General features: G+C 46.2%; 3 non-coding genes across 3 annotated transcripts; 2 read left to right on the top strand and 1 right to left on the bottom strand.

Moving 5' to 3' along the window:
- Window positions 1–5,480: 5,480 nt before the first annotated feature.
- Window positions 5,481–5,553, top strand: TRNAK-CUU (transfer RNA lysine (anticodon CUU)). The gene has a single exon. It is a non-coding gene; the product is annotated as a tRNA-Lys (tRNA).
- Window positions 5,554–12,113: 6,560 nt separating this feature from the next.
- On the bottom strand, window positions 12,114–12,204 carry TRNAY-GUA (transfer RNA tyrosine (anticodon GUA)). The gene is given in 2 exon segments: window positions 12,114–12,149; window positions 12,168–12,204. It is a non-coding gene; the product is annotated as a tRNA-Tyr (tRNA).
- A 5,177-nt stretch (window positions 12,205–17,381) lies between these two features.
- On the top strand, window positions 17,382–17,473 carry TRNAY-GUA (transfer RNA tyrosine (anticodon GUA)). The gene is given in 2 exon segments: window positions 17,382–17,418; window positions 17,438–17,473. It is a non-coding gene; the product is annotated as a tRNA-Tyr (tRNA).
- Window positions 17,474–21,576: the final 4,103 nt, after the last annotated feature.

Here is a 21,576-nt window from a genome sequence, read left to right as displayed (position 1 = left end):
TCATAACGGACCGAGGCACAGCTTTCACGGCCAAGCTGCTGGAATCCGTCATGCAGCTGAGTGCCACTACCCACCGTAAATCCACCGCCTACCATCCACAGACGAATGGCCTTACCGAACGTCTCAACAAAACTCTCGCCGACATGCTGTCTATGTACGTGGACGTTGAACATCGGTCTTGGGATGACATCCTACCGTACGTCACATTCGCGTACAATACAGCACAACAAGAGACAACGCGCATGACGCCCTTCTCTCTGTTGTATGGCCGCGAGGTGTCCACCATGCTAGAGGCCATGTTGCCCCATGACGGTCGTGACTCCGAAGCTGGTACCGAGGACTTTACTCAGCGCGCCGAAGAAGCACGGCAGCTTGCGCGACTGCGCATCCGGAACCAGCAAGGCCGAGACGCTCGGCGTTACAATCACCGCCACCGAGTAGTGACCTTCGAACCGGACGACATGGTGTGGGTGTGGACTCCGATTCGACGCCGAGGGCTTTCCGAGAAACTGCTAAAGCAGTACTTCGGTCCGTACAGAGTGGTCCGTCAGCTCAGTGACGTCACATACGAACTTCTTCCAGACGGCTCTTCTACTTCTCATCGCCGCCAGCAGAAGCCCGAAGTCGTCCACGTCGTGCGAATGAAGCCGTACTTTTCGCGCGAGCACCGCTAGCAGCCTACCGCCACGCCATATCCACATGCTTCTTGTGACCGTTCATTTTCTCACCATTCTTGCTTACGAACTGCTTATTTTCTGCCATGTTCTTGTGAACTGCTTTTCTTACCATCTTTTCTTGCGCATGCATCGGGTCGATGTTTTTTTTTAGGGAGGGGGGTAATGCCACGTTTCCACAAGCAGCCACTAGGCGGCTGCTGTTCGCAAGTCGCGTGCACCGCCGAGTGAAAGAAGAAGAAGATCGGTTCCGGCTTCCTCTGGGTGCTCTTGGCTTGTTCTCCGGTGCCGTCCACGTCAACCATTAAAGCCTTTCGGTTACGAGCCCCAACGGCTACGTAACAGTATTCTTTCATCTGCGCTGATCTTGCACAGCATATAGTGGTGCTTTGTGCGTTTAGCCTCCATCGAAACGCTGGCGGGTATTTAACACGGGCGTTTGCTATGAGCGTATTATATAGATGACGTACTGCTGCGGCTGTCTTGGTGCTGCTTGCCTTGTATCAACGCATATGTCGTTGCTTTTCCGTCGCGCGACTTTCTGCATGCATGACTTTCGGGGCAATGCGGGCATCGTTAAAAGCAGGGGCGGAAGACAGGGAGTCGGGATGAACAGTTTGCTCAACCGAAGCTCACCGCTGTCAAAGTGTCTGTCGCAGCAGTTGCCCAACCCTGTCATATGCCGGGAAGCTGCGGAATTCTCTGTCGTTTTCTGTTTCTTAATCCGTGCAATACAGAGTGCTGATGAATCGGTAAAATGCACGCAGACTTAAGGATGCAGTTCGGCTGACATCATGCTCCGTCTGTGGCGCTCACTTGGACGCGGCTACGCTGTTTTGTGTGTCGAGCGAAATCTGAGCGACCAGTCAGTTGTCTTACCGAAGCGTGCAACGTCGACGAGGCTGCACGCGATAGTATACAGTCAGCTGCTTCACTGGGCTTTCTAGTAGTCTTGTTTTTGCTTTCTCCTCTGCTGATCAGTATCTCCGCTTCCCGTAGCAGTTGGCAGGGCTCCAAGTGCTGAACGCGCGTGCCCTGAGAGGTAATTAAATGATCGAGAGTCCTGTGCTCTACCGCGAATAGAAGGCCATAACAAGCACCACCTGATCGTCGAGGGAAATGTGCAATAGTACGTCCTACTCTCTGGCACTAACCATCGCCCGGCTAGCTCAGGCACAATGTGTAGAGGCCACGGGAAGGGTGGCGTTAAAGAGGAGGGCGATGTCGGCCCGAGAGGCCGCCAATTTGGAGGCGGGCCATCCCATTCCAGGGGATGGCGTTTGTTAAGACTGGCTCCAAAAATGGCGAGCGTCGCAGCATATCAAGTCGCTACCCTTAACGTTAGGGGTATGCGTAATCGTAGGAGGCAACAGCAGGTACGGCATCTCTTAAAGAAATGGAGTGTGTGTGTAGCCGCTATCCAGGAAACAAAGTTGTCCTCTGATGAAGAGACAGCAGCTGCTCTCGAGCCTTTTTTGTCGGAATACAACATTATTGTTAGCCATGCGAGAGGCTTATCCGGAGGTTGTATGCTATTCCTGGCGAACACGCTAGAGATGACAGCCATGTCTTATTGCATAGATGACGAGGGGCGACTTATATGCTGTGATCTCACAATTTCAGGTGTACAGTGGCGGATTATTTGTGTTTACGCCCCCACAAAGCAGCGCGATAGAAAGCTTTTCTTTCTGTCATTAGTTGAACACTTGTGCACGGACCGCAAAATTATATTGTTGGGAGATTTTAATTGCGTTTGTAGGGATGAGGACCGATCAGTGGTATGTAAGAGATACGACCCTAGTGCTGCATTACTTACCGACTTGGTTTCTGAATATAGTCTTGTGGATGTGGGACAGGATAAAGGCGACAGTATACATTTCACTCTTTTTTAGTTTTCCTCTAATGCTCGCCTTGACAGAATTTACGTTTCTGTAGACGCGTTAGCAAGTGTGTTTGGCTACTGGGTGCGGCCCATCTTCTTCAGTGACCACTGTATGGTGTCTCTTCAGATTGGGAGGTACACTCGGCATGTACTTCACCCTCGATGGGAGTTGTGGAAGATGAATAACTGTCTGCTCTCAGACGAAATCTTTCAGCGTGCTGTACCTACTTGTTTGAAGGACGTATGGTCACGCCGTGATCTGTCCGTTTTTCAAAAGTGGGATTTGTTTAAACAGGAGATCAAAAACTTGGCAATTGAGGCCTCAGCAAGAATCGCTTTCCTGAAGAGACACCACCTTCGTGAGCTTGGGCGCACCCTAACGGAGCTACATGAGCTAGAGAGGGTAAACCCGGGTGCCTATCTCGAAGAGATTAATAACGTAAAAGCAGAGCTTCAACAATTTGCGACAGAAAGATATAAGGGGGCCTTGATACGATCTCGGTCCCGAAGGTTTCTTGATGAGCAACCTTCTCGTCGGGCCCTGAATGATGAAAGAGAGAATGCTCTTGCGAAGGAAATATTGGAAATTCAGTATGGTGATTGCACATACAGCGATGCGCCTGGTATTCTTGCTGCTTTCTTCGACTATTATCGAAAGCTGTTTGGTCGTTGCGATGATCCAAATCAGGGTTTCGATTACAGTTCCTTACTCGGAAACTTCCCTCGACTAGACGATGAGAAGTGTGCTATAGTGAAGGGATCTATCACTTTGGATGAAATTCAATCAGCCATTTCTGCCCTGCAGAGCCAGAAATCTCCTGGGCCAGATGGTATTACTAGCGAATTCTATAAAACTTTTTCGCCTTGCCTAGTGCCTGTTTTGATGGAAGTTTTCCAAGCATCTTATGATGTGGGTGTCCTGCCTCCCACTTTCTATTCTGGGCACACAATATTAATTCCCAAAAGCAAAGATACTAATCGGTTGAAAACTGTTGAGGGATATCGTCCAATTTCCCTCTGCAATGCTGATTACAAAATTTTTGCCAAGGTTCTTAGCAGTCGTCTGCAGCTCGTCATCATGGACTTGATAGGTTCGCATCAGGTCTGTGGTATTAGAGGCCGTAGTATTCAAACACATATCCATATTGCACGTTCAGTATTAGAGACAATATCAGATGAGACAGGCCAAGTTGCTCTGATTCAAATTGACTTGGCGAAGGCTTTTGATAAAGTTCGGCACGATTTCTTGTTCGCGGTCTTGGAGTATGCAAATATTGGTGACGTCTTGCTATACAAGGGTTATTGTTAATCAGGAGCTAACGAAACCAATACCACTAGAAGCATCTGTTCGTCAAGGATGTCCACTGTCTCCATTGTTGTTTGCCCTATATCTGGAACCCCTCTGTCTCAGTATAATTAACAGCGTAGCTATCCGCGGTTTCTCTCTGGCTCGATGTGAAGTTAAAGTTTTAGCCTATGCTGATGATGTCGCCCTCTTTTGTTCTGACAAAAAGAGTGTACTTGAGGCTCTAAAATCGACTAAACAGTTCTGTGATGTATCAGGCGCGGCTCTTAATTTAGAGAAATCCAAAGGCTTTTGGTTGGGTTATTGGGGAACTAGGCCAAGCCAGTTCGGTGGCATATGCTGGGACAGTAGCCCTCTTGAGTACCTAGGCGTTCCGCTGCACCAAGTTCGCAACAGTACAGCCTACTGGGATTCACAAATTGTAACTCTACGGCGGCAAACACAGGCTTGGATGGGTAGGGAACTCTCAGTGTTTGCGAGGGCACAGGTCTGTAACATATTTTTGTTTGCAAAGCTCGCGTATGTCCTTCAAGTCCTGCATTGTGCGAGGAGGAAGGTGCAAGCAATACACAGAATATTTGCAACATTCGTTTGGCGCTCTCAATGGGAGCCCATGAGGCGTGACAACTTGTTCCTTCCCTTAGAGGGTGGTGGAGTGGGTCTTGTTCACCTGTTCGTGCATCAACTTATTTCCCGTTTTTTCTTTTTAAAATCGGCAAACCACCCGTTTCTGGTAGCTGTGCTCATTAGGCGGCTTAGTTTTCATTTGCCTTACTTATTCGCACCGACTGTGCAGGCTCGTGAGGGGACTTTGTGGGGATTCCTCAAGGAGGTTGCTGACACTTTCAATTTCCTCACTGTGCGCTTCTCTTTAGATTACCTGTATAGCCTCTCGAGAAAACAGATGACCCAGGCTCTCACTGAGTCTTTGTTCCCTACACCATTGTATCGGCAGCCTTATCTGGGGTCTTTGGACATCAGTGTTCTAAAGCGTGTTAGGCGGATGTGTATTCAGGCAGCCGCTAAAACGTTCTTTTTCAAACTACACACAGCGACGCTGCCTGTCAAGACATTTCTTAATGACAAGGGGATGTTTGTACCTTGGAATGTGAATTGCCGTCTGTGTAACGTGCCTGAGACAATTGATCATTGTTTTATCCTGTGCCGTGATGCCATGTTTTTTTGGGACATACTACAACGAACTCTCAAGAAGGACATTGAAATTACACCGTACACTATTAGATTTCTGCCTGTTGACAAAAACTCTGTTGTGCCTTATGATCTGTTTATGTTGATGGGACTATTCAGTCTTTGGAAAAGCCGTATGATGGACAGACATGCCGAGCCACCAAGATCGTCCAAATCTGTGTTTCGAGAACAGTGTGCTTTGGTGAGGAGTGTATATGCTGCACGCGAAGAACCTCCAAGCTGGCTGCCGTGTCTGGATGAATGTGTGTGCCTCCCTGAATTTTGATGTTTGGATAGAGATGTAGTGTTGAGGTAGGGCTATGGCGGGCTCCTATTAAGCAGCCCGGTAACTTGTGACTCGAACCAGTCTGACTGAAGTTTTCCTCCTTTCTACTGAAGTTCTTCCATGCAATAAAGAAAAAAAAAAATCGCCCGGCTAGCTCAGTCGGTAGAGCATGAGACTCTTAATCTCAGGGTCGTGGGTTCGAGCCCCACGTTGGGCGTTTCTTTCTTTTCCCCTCTAAATAATGATATTCTACTTTCTTTTTAACCTGTAATATTTTTCCTGCAATGCGCCTCGTAGCTCCTTTGATACGGAGTGCAAACATGTAAACCAGGGTGTCGAACCGGAATTTTTTTGGGTTCGGTTCAGGTTCGGGTTCACACCTTTCGGGTTCAGTTCCGGGTTCGGCTCCAGAGCGACATTCCGTTCCGGTTCGAATCGGTTCAGACCATACTGAACCGGTTCAAATGGGTTCAAACGGGTTCAGGACAAAAAAAAAAATTAGAACTCAGATAGGTTTTTATCAACCTTTTTATGTTGTTTAGTTTTTTTCTGGCGCATCAATATATAAAATAAAAATGCAAAAAATTTGTGTAATGCGATATGTTCTCATTTTACCCACTTTGTTTTTTGTCCGTGTCAAAAAGACGTATTACGGCAAGAGCCGCGAAATGCAATGAAATCGAAATTAATGTATATTGGCTGTGTACGGTATAATCCGTCTCATTAGGTATAAGGCGAAAAGCCAGTAGATTTTGCATCTACAAAACCCACCAGCTTGAGCACTTTCGGAGACTCCGTCGCGCGAGTGATCGGTCATCCTGAAGCTGGAGTCAGTCAGGAATTTCTTGTGCGCAGTGCACTTACGCGGGTGCCGACATTACCCCCGCACGCGGCCTCTGCGTTCCCGCGTACTATTGAGAAACGAAGCTGTCATGTATCGACACCTGTATACAGACACCTTTCTGTCACCCCCAAACCGACTTGCCAGTCACCTCCCCCCCATCCTTTCCTACATGTTACGGGAATATGCGAGAACCCTTCAACCGCTCATCCACTACTCAACGAGAGCCTTTTGCGAGCACTGGCTCTCCCTATCCAGAGCTTACCAAACATATTTTAATTCAATCGCCTCTTCGATATCGCCTTTTGTGACTCGTGTTATATATCCGAGCCCCTATGGCTCAGTATCTTCAAAAACACAGCTAACTGTGGCTTCTCACAAGTACAGAGACAAATTACAAGTTTAGCTTATTATGATGACGTAGACGTCTTTTGTTCTGATAAAAAGAGTTTGATAAAAAAAAACACTCTTGGATGGATTGAGAACGCTTCTTTTCTGCACGGATGCAAATTGGTAACATCTTCATTGGGATGTTGCGATGCATCATTCTTGTAAATGCACCATTCTGCTTGGAAGAACGTATGCTTGCACTACATAGAATATTTGTAACTTTTTCTGGGGCGCTATCAAAGAGAGCCTGTGCGTCTACAGGTTTTTTGGGCCCTTGAAAGAGTCTGGTGAATCAGCCGTGCACTATTCGTCCACCAACTTGTTTCAGGGGATTTGTTTTCAAAACTACAAAACAACCCCTTTCTGGCCGCTGTGCTAAATAGGCGACTATGTGCTCGTCTGTCTTTTCTGGACATGGTCGTCAGAGAAGTTATGCTAATACATTCGGTTTTCTCACTATTCGCTTTTCCTTAGAATACCTGTACGACCTCTCCACAAGGGAAATAACTAAGGTTGTGATCGGTCATTGATTCCTCTACCCATATATCTGCAGCCTTACCTAGCCTTTTTATACCTGTGTATTAAAGCGAATTCAGCGGATGTAGTCGAGCCCACTTATAATGGCCGCAGATATACGCTTGCTTATTACGAACGGGTACGGTGCTAGCGTTAAAATATGCATAAGGGCATTGGCAATTCGTCGCAGACACAGCGAACAACTTTGGCCGCACCACTCCGTTATAGCGAACGAGGAGGCGCTGTAAACTGCCCCCGGAGTTGTAGAGGTTGTGCTTCCAGTAAGCGCGGATATGAGAGAGCACCCGTCAACCTTCACGACACCGCCCAGGAAAGAATGCCGACCCAAAAATGCAATAAAAGGGGGCACTGCAGAGCGCAGCGCTAACCGGGAAGTCCGGCGTCTGGAAACACTGTAAACGGTAGCGTAAACACGGTAACGGTATGGTATAACCTCCTTGGGTATAACTCTATTGAAGCACTAAGTAACCGCCGGCCAAGCCCGCGTCGATGGCCTACGAGGGCAATCATTTCCTGCGTGTTCGCTGGCTGGCCAAATCATCCCAGGCGGAAGAAGGGCGGTGCGCGTGGTAAAGGGACATCGCCGAAAGCGAAGCTACTGACCATGGTCATGGATCAACTAACAGCAGTGATTTGAGAATTTTGAAAGCCTTATTAGACATGCTGGTCACGTGGTATGCATTGCCTTCCCAGTCGGCTTCATCTTTTGCACTGCTACCAAGTGCAGGCAGCGTCATAGAGCGGGCGCTGCAACTGATGTACTCTGTGCCACGAGCGCTGCGCTACTTTCGTCGCTGTATGAGCCCAGGAACGGAACAAGAAGCTCGAAACACACGTGAGCAGACGCATGTAGATTTGTGAAAACGCTTCGTTGACCCATAGCTGGCCAGATGTTTCCTCGGATAACTAAGTTCCTGCGGGCCACAAAATCGCAGAAGCGCATGCTCTGACGAAGTCGTTGAACACCAAGTACGAGCCCTCCCGTACTGCCAGGAATTTTATTTATGTGGCCGGCGTGCCACGAGCTGCCGTGGACACTTCAACCGCGATTAGTTATACACAGTCCCTAAGGATTAAATGACTGCCCTAGATAGCCTGCAAAGAGCCGCTGCAGGCTCTGCTTTGCACAAGCAGGCGCGCATAACGCAGTTCTATAAGAAGTAAACGCCACTTTTAGCGGCCTTAGTATTGTTGGCTGTTATACGGATAGTCAACTTACTACGAGCATCGGATATAACGAACGGTATCCGCGTGACCGTCAGGTTCGTTATAAATGGGCTCGACTGTAGTTTCAAACGGCCGGTAAAACCTTTTTCACTCTTCAAACATGAACATTACGCGTTAGGCTGTACCTTCGCGCCAAGGAGGCGTTTGCGCCGTGGTCAGTGAACTGCTACCTGTGCAAGAAACGAGAAATCATTGAGCCACAAAATGATTTTTTTTTGTCGTGATGCTATGTTTTTTTTCCACATAATTCAGCAGTCTGTTAAAAATACATTGAAATCATGCACACTTCACTACAACATTTCTGTCTGCGATGAAAGACTTCGGAATTCCGTGCGAACTCTTCGTGTTTAAGGACCACTATAGCGTGTGGAAAACGCGCGTGATGGATGAACACGCAAAACTGCCGCGTTCAACGAAGCCACTGTTCAGAGAACAGTGCTATTTACCGCAGGAGGAATATGCTGTGCCAGTTCAGCCTCCTGACTGGTTCCGGAATTTTTATGTGCGGGCGGAGTAAGGGAGTCTTGGTGGCTCAAGGACTTCTACCAATATCTTTGAATTCGACGAGATCAAGCGAGGCACAAGGAGGGTCAGAAAGGTTCCTAATATACCATGCAACCAAGATAACAAGAAGCCTAGGACATGGCCGAGTAGCCTAAGGCATCTCTAAACGGAGCTTTTCTGTTCCGCCGCCACTAGTACAAGTCCAACTCGTAGTATGAATACTGTTTTAGTTGTTTTTTTCACTGCGTTAACATTATAGCCTCCTTTACCTAAAATAGCCACACTGTGTTTGGGGGGGGGGGAGGCTTGCGTGCGTGCAGCCTCCACCCTTGATGCACACCACACCCCAGTGGGAGCACATCCGGGCACTGACTGGTAAAAATGCACTTTCAACAACCTTCACCGTCGCCCCACACGCCCCATCGCCCACCTGTGAGGCGGATTGTCGGGACTAACTTTCTGCCGCCCTAGTCTCAGCGTCGTCAGCTGTCGAAGACAACGAGCGCTTAAAAAGTAAATGTTGCACTACCTACTGCGGTGGCTCAGACTTTAGGGCACTCGGCTACTTATTCGATTTACCCATGTTAGAACCTGGCGGCGTTTCGAAGGAGGCGAAACGCAAAAGGCGCCCGTGTGCTGTGGGGTGTCAGTGCACGCTAAAGGTCTCTAGTTGGTCCAAATTATGCCGGAGCTCTCCACTACGGCACCCTATTCTCTCTTTCTTCTTTGACTCCCATTGAGGTGTCCATCGAGAAGTGAGACTACTACTGCGCCATTTCCTTTCCTCAAAATCTATCACCACAACGTGGTTGGGTCGTTGTGCTAACGTTTCATAAATTTGTGGTAAATGACGCAAAGAACGGGAAATTATTCTCAATAGGTGTTTAAAGTACTATGCACAACGAATTTTATTGTGCGTGTTTTATTCTTTCAAATGATGCACTAGATAATAGAATACGTGTATCACCGTGTAGTATTCGCCTACGGCGGCTGAATAATTCAGAAAAGAATTTATTTTCTCATGCTGTTTCGGTCTCGGTTTCATCAACCGAACGATGCTATAACGTGTAGTTGAACTTTAGGTCACGTGAGGCGCAGGAAAACTGTGATATAAGCGCTGACACGTTGTTTTGAGTCACTACTGCACTTAAACCAGAGTGCTTTATAGGCTAGTATTACAACAAACTACATATTACTAATGCAGTAACATTGCCGTTTTTCTCGTGCCTAATGTAACCTGAATTCCACTACACGTCAGAGCCATTGCTCTGTTGATAAAACCAGAACAGCGTCAAGAAGAAATTCAAATATAATTTATTTGTTGGTAGTAGGCGATACCACGGAGTGCTTCATGAGCACCAATGTCGAAAGCATCGTTAAAGAAGGAAACACGCAAGCGAAAAATTGGTGTCTATAGACCTTTATTGAGTTAGATCAGTGCTAACAATTTGATTACGACCATACACAAACATGTAAAGGGGGAGAAGTAATAACTGAAGATTTCATACAAACCTGACGTACAATGTCTGTTTATGTCTATATCTATTCATGTTTATGTTTACATCTGTTTCACAAAATCTACTTTTATAACCCTCATCTCAGAGACTCGCTACATCTGCCGCCTTCATATATTTTTGCCCTCAGCGACCATCAGTTCAAGGTTGAAGGGTTAAGCAGTCGCACCAACTTTCATTTTTTCACATTCCTCCCCAATACAGCTAAGGAATGGAACCACCCTCCCGCTTCCATTGCATGCGTTACAAACTCCCGAGTTACTTAAGAATGTTGTTAGCGATTATATAATCTAATTCTGCTGTACCAATATTGGTCTTTTATATTTCTTATTACTACCTACTTCTCTCTGTAATGCTCCGGCCATGCGAATAAATAAATAAATAAATAAATAAATAAATAAATAAATAAATAAATAAATAAATAAATAAATAAATAAATAAATAAATAAATAAATGCTTTATAATTGGTGCCAATACATTGCAGAAGCGTCAATTAGGTTTCTTTACAGACACCACAACTCATTCAATTCTGTTGTCGCCTATACTGGGTGCCATTTCCGCACTTTCTAGCGCAGACAGCTTCGGATGGGTAAACCTACGCGCTAGGCTATCTCTTTTTGTCTGAAAAAAAAAAAAATGTGTGCCTAGTTGGAAGAAAGTGGGGCTGAACCGAGTCCCGAACCGGTTCGGAGCGGTTCCTTTGAATCGTTCCGGTTCGGGTTCAGTTCCAAGATGGCGAAAAAAATATGGGTTCGGTTCGGCTCCTGTTCCGGGTGAAAATTCGGGTTCGGTTCCGGTTTCGGGTTCAGGTTCGGTTCCGGTTCGACACCCTGATGTAAACTTTTATTTCTGCTCGCTGGAAAACATGAATTGCTGATATACTCGGTGATGCGGCCTTTTCGAACATATTTATCAAAACACTGCCCAAGTATAAGCTCTCAGATATGCATTTGATCGTAATAAGCTGCATTAATAGATGATGGAACATATTTTAGTTTCGCTTTTATTTACTTCGTTGGTCTGCGCATTTGTGCTCAGTCTTATCGTCCTAAGACATTCAGAAATTTAGAAAATTTGTTAAAGAAAATGTTCATTATATTGCAATCACCGTTTTCTTAATATATTTCGTACTTTTCGGCATTTCTACAATGAAGGGACCTTAAGCGAATAAATACTGGATGTTCATATCTTTTTTACGACACTTCCAGTACCGGCGCTTGCCGGGTTGAAACTGCTTAAAGGGGCCCTGCAACTTAATCTGAGTGCATTATTTTGCTTCCTTGTTATAACTGTTGAGTTATGTCGACGCTATTACCACCGGTCATAACACGCGTATTTCTGTATTTAATATTTAATTTGCTCGAGAACCAAAATCATGGCACTGACGGTGTCGGCACACAGCGGTGGTCTTCTGCAGCGGATGACTTCAGCTGGCGGGCGATTATGATTGGATGAACAACTAATAACAAGCTAATTGTGTTCGTTAGCAAAAATATGTTATGTTGTGTTGTGTCTTTTTATACTAAATTGAAAAAAAAAAACCACCATCTTTTCTTACGCAAAACCATTTCAAAGCTTGTTAAAAAAAAAGCCCCAGCAGAGGCGCTGGCTATTACTTTGCGTCAAAGAACTTCGCGACCTCGTGAGTGTATCGTTACCCTCTACACATATGTTGAGCTTGCTTCCGATTGCTTACAGTAATAATCTAGCAGATTGACGACACTGGGCGAGTATGCACGTATTAAAAAGTAAAAAAATAAACACTCCGTCGAGCCGGATTCGAACCAGCGACCTATGGATGTCCGTAGCACGAGACCTCTACAGTCCACCGCTCTACCAACTGAGCTATCAACGGGGATGGTGGCGACACCGGTTTCTTTTCCTCAAGTGCGCTGTGTGCTGTCCTTTGTTCAGAAGAAGGCGTGCTCGACTAACCACTTGGCCTTGACAGGACAATGGCCTCGGCAACTTGTGCTGCAGCTTACACTCCTTACGTTCTACGCTGGGGAGGCTTCTTTCTTTTTCGTGTATCTTTGACTTGTGAGGCTCTTTATTCGCTGTAATTTCTCCTATTTTGTTATTTTATTTCCTATCCGCGATCGTCTCCACTGAATTATGCGTTTTTCACGAGTGCATGGGAAATACAATGAGGATTTGTAGCTGGCCATTAGTAATATCCGTATCAGTATCTATAGTTTCAAATTCGCGAATACCCCCGGCTCTGTAGTCGCATCTCTTTAGCGCGCGCGTTGCAGCGCCCACCAGTACACGACACTCCATGGCGTTCATGTCACGTGGTCTTGTCTGTCCCGCCCACGGTACGCTTTCTACCCTATCGCGATACGGCGCCCGCTGCTACTCAATGCTCCAAAGAACACGAGAGCGCAGGTCACATCACATGACTGGTCACATGTCAGATGACGTATACTGGAGGGCGGTGCAGCGTGCACGACAAAGACGCGCAATTCAGATATGTGCGTGCGAGGTGAACAGAATTTGTTAAGCGACAGGGTTATACGCACGTTCTAGATTCAAAAAATTGACACAACTATTACTAACTGCCAGCTGCAAACCTTTATTTGCAATTAAACGCAGCAGTTTAATAATTGAGAAAGTGACCTACCAAATTTATTTAACCAGCCTGCTAGTTAACATGGTTGATATGGTTTCTGATCTCCACCAGCACTATTATCGAGGCGCAGAAATCTTCTGTATGCCAAAAAAAGGTTATTTTTAAAAATTAGGGGTGAGCTTACCTTAGACATCCGGTAAACCTAACAGACCCTGGAATCGATGAAATAATCTTTCTGCTGCTCGTCTCCTATTCGCCCCTACACGAAGTAGGGCCTCAGATATTCGGGCAGCCTTTTTGACAAACGGCACGTGTTTGTTTTTGTGCAGATAAGGTAATTATCGCACACCCACACACACAGAAAATCTGTTATGCCGTTTCTGGGATAGCATTCAGTTTAATCTTATACGTCGGAAACACACATGCAGAAAAATAGAATGCAAAGGTAATTAGCTAATCTTGGTTAACAAAGCTTGCACGTCTCGCTATGCGGTTACAGATGCAGGTTCATTTAAGGGTCTACAATGGTAAGGCTTTGCAGCGGATGTCAACAACGGCGCATTGCTTATTTGAATGCTCCTTTACAGAAGGAAAAAAAAACAAGAATGCGGGAGAAGTGTGAAACAAAGAAAAAAAACAATGCACCCAACACTGTACTCAAACCCACGGCCCTGTAATTAAAGGTGATCTGAAACACATCATGAGGAGAGTACATGAACTGTTATCATGTACACTTGACCCTACACACAGCAGAGAACCCATCCCTGCAGCCAGCCCTTTCCGGAGACATTGTCAAGCCTGCACCCTCCTCCGTCGCTCGCACCTGCATATACCAGTTCAGAGATGGCTATTGGTCAGATTCTTTGAGACGACAGGCAGCTATCGTGGCCGCGGCCAGTAAGCCGCGTAGCTCCGCCGGGTCAGGAAGCTCCGCCGGGTCAGGAAGCTCCGCCCCCGGAGGTGGGACCGGCGGAGGAGCGCCGAACTTTCACGGAACCCTCAGCGTGCAGAAAGTGACGAGACGATAGGAAAAAGCGCGAAGACCCTGAAATTAAAGTTTTGACTACAGATAACTCCGCTTCTACCAACCACATTAAGAAAATTCTTGCTGTAGGATATTCGTGAAGCGGCGTCCTTTAACATCTTAGGCATATCGCGACTTTTTTAGAGCCGCTTTCAGAGCCCCTTTAAAGAATAAAAAAAAAGGCTGAGCTAGCCACGTCACAGTTGAGGCGGGAGAGTGAGCATGCATTAACTGCTTCCATTACCCGCAGGCTATAGGCAACCCCTTTTGTGGTCCTGCGAAGTTGCGAAATGTTTTTTTTTTTTAATTCTACAGTCGGCCGGATAGTAGCACTATCTTCGTAAGGGCTAGTGCCCGGCGCACCTGGAGCGGTGTCAGGGTAAAACTCGAAGCGGGAATTAGAGAACCTCGGATAATAACAAGTCGTCTCGAAGGCTACGTGAGGTAACTAGCAGGGAGCTCGCGTGAAGTCCGACGTCTTGACCAAGCTGTGCATTGGCTAAGGTTAATTGCAGAGGACAAATTTTCAACATATTTAAGACCCGTTTTCTTAGCATCTACTGAACCCTGCTCATTCTGGCTTATTTTACTTCCAGTTTCCTCTCTTTGAACTGTACTGTAGAGAGAAACAACCCAAGAGCGAAGTGTAAAATGCCCCTAGGAGGCCCTTCAGCCAGTGGCCGACTCCCTTGACGCCGTGGTCAATCCGTTTAATCCGTTTAATCCGTTCATAATCCCCTCTTAACTGTCAGCCCTCTGCGATTCCACGCTAGCGTGGTCATGGGGGCTAACCTCGGAGCAATTCGCTGGAGAGCTTCATTTGAGGGGCATTTGAGGCTTTGTTCCTTAGTTGTATCTGGTTACAGAATCATTCCTTTGTAGCGACTGTTCACAGTGTTATGATTTCCTTTACGCGAAGCAGTATTTTTTCTTGTTTTCGCAAAGTAAAGCTCTGATGGAAAAAAATAATAATAAAATGGCACTGCTGTTCAGATCGGGCTGGAAGAAAGACATGCCTTCTATTTTTTCTTTCTTTTCATATAATGGCTGAAATTAAAAAGAAAAGGTTATTTTCGGACATGTGAGGCTAAAGACAAAGCAGACATCTACTTCAGCTTCTTTTGGCGCAATAAACACCCACTGGAACATCATTTAAGTAGCAGTTTGTCGATTAATTCCAAAGCTGGGAATTAATTCCGTGACGTGCGTACAGCGTGACATTATCTGCCCCCCCCCCCCACCCCCCCCCGATCTAGAACTACAAAGCGGCGAGGAACGGGAGCACCGCAGTGTGGCCGGGGCAGAGGAATGTCGCATTGTACGCGCGTCACGAAGGGCCGCGACCCTCTAGTAAGCCCGCGCTTTTCGAATGGCGCCTTCCCTTGTTTGTTTAGTTGAATAACGCAGTACTGCATGGCGTGTTCATGCTAGAATCGCCTCTCGTGTAAAGCCTCCAGCATCTATTCTTACCGTTTCTTAATTTCGCAAAGAAGATTAAGATATCAACTTACAAATTCACGTCCCTCGCAGCATTTGCCAAGAGATCGAGCAGCACCTTTCGTAGCGGTCGGTTGCAGAAATGCAGTGCATTAGAAATGGAAAAGTAATGCGCCGAGTATCGACCTCCAGATGTGTTCAGGTGTGTATACATGATGCATATGTAATTTTCCAATTAACGCCGTCTCAGATAGATGCCGAAGGTGCGTTTATGGAAACAAATTTGCATGTTGCCGCGGTTCAGCATGAAGTATGGGACGGCATGGTACTGTGGAATTCGAAATAGATCTAGAAACAAGAAATGTTAGGAATCACGATACGGGTCACAAAAAACGCTCATCAGTGTTTTTTTTCTGTCAGGGTCCGTTTTGCTTTCCTTGCAGGTACACTCTTCCTGTGTGGTCTCAGTCTTCCGTGGTCACTGGTTGACACTGTAGGATACAACTCGGGAACAAACCGGTTAATTCCCCTCAAAGGACGTCCTCTAATGACGTTTACTGATTTTTCCTGTTTACTGATCTTCCTGATGATCCGGGCTTAATCCCCTGGGGAATTTGATGCTTCGTTCTTGAGTTGTATCAGACCATGGTGAGGTCAGTTACTGCGCCATATTAGTCGTCAGGCTTCAACAGCGCATTCGGGTTGTGCCGAGAGGAGGTGAACAAATAGCAGCAGCAATATGCGCATAAAGTCGCTGTATAGCACACTGCTGCAGCACCTGATGACAATTCACGAACGAGCGGGCCAAGGCTGCTAAGGAAAGAAGTGAGCAGAGAAAGCACCGGAGAAACTGCAGAAATGGCTGAATAAAGTGCGGGGAACAACGTCAGAGGTTATGATGTTACATTTTTCAATAAAAACAATAAACAGCAAGTGTTGTGCCATGTTGCCTCCTGCGAAATAAATGATGTGCTTTGAGCTATGCCACACGGTATAGAAAGTTTACAATGACTTTGTCGGAACTTATTTTTATTTTTCTGCTCGGTACTCTCTCTTTGATACTTCTTCGAAGGCACTCGCTTTGGAGTAAAAAAAACATGTCTAATAAACAAATTTCTATCTCGACACTCTTTTGACATTTTTTAGCGCACGTAAAGCCTGTGTCCTCACTGCACTTTCTATAGACTTTAAATGCAAGTTTAATCAATTTTTTCGCTGTGGGAGCGTTCAGGATGCTTCTACTCAGCTCCTTACCACCGCGAGGTGCCAGCGTAAGCCAGTGGTGACTACGTCATGATCGTTTACAAAGCACTGCCTCGCGAAGTGTAAGGTACAAAATAATTTATTCGCCCCCTTCTTATGGTATGTCGATAGCTACTGGGTACCCTAGCTCATTCTCATTGTACGCGCGGAATAGGCACAAAGGCTAGTGAGCTGGAGAGAGTCAGAGACTGCAATTGGAGGGGGCATCATTTACTCCCTCTTATGACTGGTATCAAGGTATCAAATCATAGGAGGCGCAGCTGTATCGTGTTCGTGAAAATCGCCTAATTGGACGGATAATAGCGATCGTATAAGCGCACAGAGAAATGAATGCTGGTCGCGATGGCTGCATATAAGACGGAGCCAAACTGCGAAATAAAAGCGATTGTTAAAGAACCCCGAGTAGTCGAAGCTAATCGGTAACCACAAACACGATGCCTCTATTTTCTTCTACCGTCTCCTTTATCAATTCCTTCAGTGGCCGGTTCAGGTGTCCAGTGAGAGTGAATCACTTGCGGTGCATTTCCTTTCCTCGAAAACATTCACATTTGCAGTAAAACAAAACGAGACAAAACGAAAACACTCAGTGCAGAATGCGAGGAAAGGGAATAGCGGCGCGAACAGCTCGAGGCCATTGTCCCATCATAAAGTAAAACGTTCCGCTGCCGCGATGGCTTTTCCTGCAAGAGCTACACACGTCGCCCTTGAGGAAAGGAAGCCGGTTCTGCCGTTGTTTCCGTCGATAGCTCAGTTGGTAGAGCGGTGGACTGTAGGAGGCTTCGCACTATGGACATCCATAGGTCGCTGGTTCGAATCCGGCTCGACGGAGGAATTATTTTTTCCTAGCCCTCCGAGTATTCATGCGCAGCGAATAAGTGCTTATTACCAACAGCAGTTATTACTGTCATCCTGTGAGAACTTTCATTAAACGTTTTACTTTAGCGTTAGAGAGCGAAATTCAGCTTGAGGAACAGAATGGCGAAGTTGTTGTCATCCTAAACGGCGAAGCTGAATACTAGCTTGAGTATCGAGCTTTGCCTTTTAGAGCTTTACCGCCTGAAGCTTGTTGCGCGCGTGTGCCACACGCATGCGTAGTTCGTTCCCAGTGCGGTAACTCTGCAGTACTGAGGTAGCCGCAGGCTAAACATTTCCACAAATCACACGCGCGGAACATGTGCCGAGGTAGTGCCAGAAGGCAGCGGTACGCTATAACTGTAATCTTAGGCGCTCTGTGAACGTAGAAATTATTATAAGCGAATTTGTAGCACGGTCTTCACCACAAGTTAACTGATCGTAAACTAAAAAAATGGCCTGGCTTAGCTCATGGTTAAGCCTAGGATGAAAAATTAAACATTACCTGGCTATACCTGGTTAGCCATTCATAGACAAGACATTACCTGGCTATACCTGGTTAGCCATTTCATAGAAAAGAACAACTCATGTGTTACTCTGCTTCTTCCTTTATTTTTCTCAAACCAATAAATACACTGGCGCTGTTCCCGCTGTTCAGGAGTTTCTTCAGCACGCATTTTCCGTTTGGTAGCATTTCGCCGCTCGAACCGAGTAGAAGTACTCGAAGCTTCATCCTTCACCTCGGCATCGGTTGTCGAACGCTGCCGTCTAGCTGCATACTGTGCACGTCGCTTGGCAAGCCGTACTTCTCGTTCTTCTCCCGTTCCCGTCGCTCTTTGTAACTAGCGCTTTGCGGTCTAGCGAACCGTTCTCTCCCTGGCTGACATCTCCCTGCTCAACTGTTGTTGTTGTTGTTGTGACTGAGAGAAGGATGAAGAGGAAATTGCACGGGCCTGCTACTGGCTCGAGCCAAGCCACCACCGCTGCCACGTGCAGATAGAGGAGAGTAAAAGATCAGAGGAAAGGCAAAAAGGAAAGAAAAGACGCGCGTCGCAGCAACAACCGCGTCCGCCGGAGCGGACGCTGCTCAAAAAAGAAGCGACCGAAGCCGCGCTCGCCGAAGCGACATCAGATACTCCTATCTCAACTGACTGTTGTTGTTGTTGTGACTGAGAGAAGGATGAAAAGGAAATTGCACGGGCCTGCTACTGGCTCCATCCGAGCCACCACCGCTGCCACGTGCAGACAGAGGAGAGTTAAAAGATCAGAAGAAAGAGAAAAAGGAAAGAAAAGACGCGCGTCGCAGCAGCAACAACTGCGTCCGCCGGAGCGGACTCTGCTCAAAAAACAGATAAGCGGCCGAAGCCGCGCTCGCCGAAGCGAGAACAGATACTTCTCAACTAACTGTTGTTGTTGTTGTGACTGAGAGAAGGATGAAGAGGAAATTGCACGGGCCTGCTACTGGCTCTAGCCAAGCCACCACCGCTGCCACGTGCAGATAGAGGAGAGTTAAAAGATCAGAGGAAAGAGAAAAAGGAAAGAAAAGACACGCGTCGCAGCAACAACTGCGTCCGCCGGAGCGGACGTCGCCTTTTATACAACTGCGTGACGTCAGTATCTCCTAGCGGTAGGAGCGGGAGTTAGGCCGCCGGCGGAGGCTGCGCGTCCGCAAGCGAGCGCACGAGGCCCCAGCTTTCACAGCTGTTGTGACGTCATATCACGTGGTGCGCCGATGAAGGTCAATTGGTAGCCACGCGGCCGTGCGCGGCGCAGCAAAGAAGAGCTCGGTTGTGCGGCTAGTATGCTTCGCATGAAAGACTCAAAGCAACGTTGTCTTCATTATGTCTTACTTATGTCTTCAGCAATGGGCGTTTTCGGATGACGGACTGCTGTTGCGGCTCCCTTGACGCTGCCCTTTCACCATAAAAGTAAGAGCGTTGTGTTGCGCCGCCTAGCTGCACTCAGAGGTTAGCATTCTTAAGAAGCGACTTTCTGCATGATGCTGGGGACGTAAACGGCTTATTAAAGGAAAGCGGTTTATGGTAAATAAGTCAGTTTCTCAAAGCAAAGTCACCGCCTGAGGTAAAGCTCTCCGCGCTTGACTGAAACTGGGCGACGAAATCATGGGCAACACTGCAGAAAATTTGTAATTAAATGCAACGTTTAGCAGCAGTATCGGAATAAGGGACGCGCCGCGTCTAAAATTTTGCTGATGTTGCCTTCATCATTGTGAGATGTCGTAAGTGTTTCGTCAGCACACAATTTATTTATTTATTTATTTATTTCGAATACCCTCAGGGCCCGGGTCGGGCGTTACAGAGGGGAGTGGAATACTCAACATAATTAAGATAAAAGCACAGGCACATATATATATATATATATATATATACATATATATATATATATATATATATACATATACATATATATACACATATATATAGGGGTGTCAAAAACAGTGCAAAAATAGTAAGGAACACCAGAAGGTAACAATAAACATCCAAGAATTCAATACAAGTACTACAAGTAAGGAACACCAAAATATAACTGTAGAACACAATACAAGTAGTAATACGGGGGTAAAACATAAATAAACAGTGCGTAACGATTAATCAGGAACACCAAAATGAGCTTTTAAGGCATTTTTGAACAATGTAACATCAGTAATAGACACAAGATCTTCGGGAAGGTGGTTCCACTCTGTTATTGAGCGCGGGAGAAATGAATTATGAAAGGTATTCGTGTGGCATGCGAAAGATCCAATTTTATGACGATGGTCCACGCGATGTGACACATAAGAGGGCCGGTGGAGTAAAAGATTGTGAAGTGTGTCGTGGTAGTATATTTTATGGAGCAAACAAAGTCGCTGTATCTGGCGTCTCAAGGAGAGTGGAGGTAGGTGTAATGTGTTTTTCATGTTAGTTGTGCTGGCAGTACGATGATAATTACTGAGAATGTAGCGAGCAGACCGATTCTGAAGAGCTTCGATGGTTGTTACCAGATGATCAAGGCCGGGATCCCATACAGAAGCAGCATACTCAAGCTTTGGACGGATAAGTGTTTTATAAAATTGTAATTTAAGAGATGAAGAAATGTTCGCAAAATTACGTTTCAGATAGCCTAGAGATCTGTTAGCGTTGCTAGTTATATAGTTGATGTGCTGTTCCCATGATAATTTGGATGAAAATAAGACGCCCAAGTATTTGTAAGATGTTACCTGTTCAAGCGGGGAATCCTGAAGAATATAAGAAGAAACATTAGAGTTAATTCGAGATACATGCATTAAGTTACACTTGTTAGAGTTAAGAGTCATTAACCAATCCTGACACCATGCAGTTACTGCGTTAAGGTCTGATTGCAGAATCTTTTCGTCATTAGGATTGGTTATTTCACGATAAATTACACAGTCATCTGCGAAAAGGCCAGCGCGAGATTGAATTTTGGTGGGTAAGTCATTTGGTGGGTAATTGAAGCAGAAATGAAAAATAATGTGTGGCAGTTGGTTTCCTGGGTAAATCTTGATAACCCAGATACTTTAAGAGCTATAATGAATGAGGTGTTTCTTCACGCAACAGCGGAATTCAACAAAAGGCGACATATTTGAAATAGCGCGGTTAGAACTCAGCAAGAATCGTTACACCGAGCCTCATCCTATGCCTCGAAAACTGGATGCGCTAAGATGTTTCCTCATCCGGGCTACTTGAAATTAAATAATACACCCGTGTACTGAGGCCTGTGTACTGTGCGATGTCGTTAATGAACCAAGATGGTCGAAATTTCTGGAGCCCGTCACTACGGCGTCCCTCATAGCCCGAGTCGCTTTGGGACGTTGAACCCCAATAATCCAAATCAAACCATTAATACACCCCGAATAATTTCTTTCGCGTAACCATTCAGAAAGATTAGCGGTGCAGGTTTGAATCACTTAGGTAGCGGATACGCTGAAGGTTGTATCCTTCATGCCAGAGAAAATGGATGGCAGAGTTCTCCTTGAGCTCATCTTCCATTTCGCTAACGTGAATGCGACTACGGTCGGTACGACCGCAATTTTAATCTAAATCCGTGACAAGTGTGGACGA

The sequence above is a fragment of the Amblyomma mixtum genome, chromosome 2 (genome assembly GCF_055824585.1).
Source record: "Amblyomma mixtum isolate Tamu chromosome 2, ASM5582458v1, whole genome shotgun sequence".
Taxonomy (NCBI): Eukaryota; Metazoa; Arthropoda; class Arachnida; order Ixodida; family Ixodidae; genus Amblyomma; species Amblyomma mixtum.
This window is presented reverse-complemented; position numbering and strand designations above follow the sequence as displayed.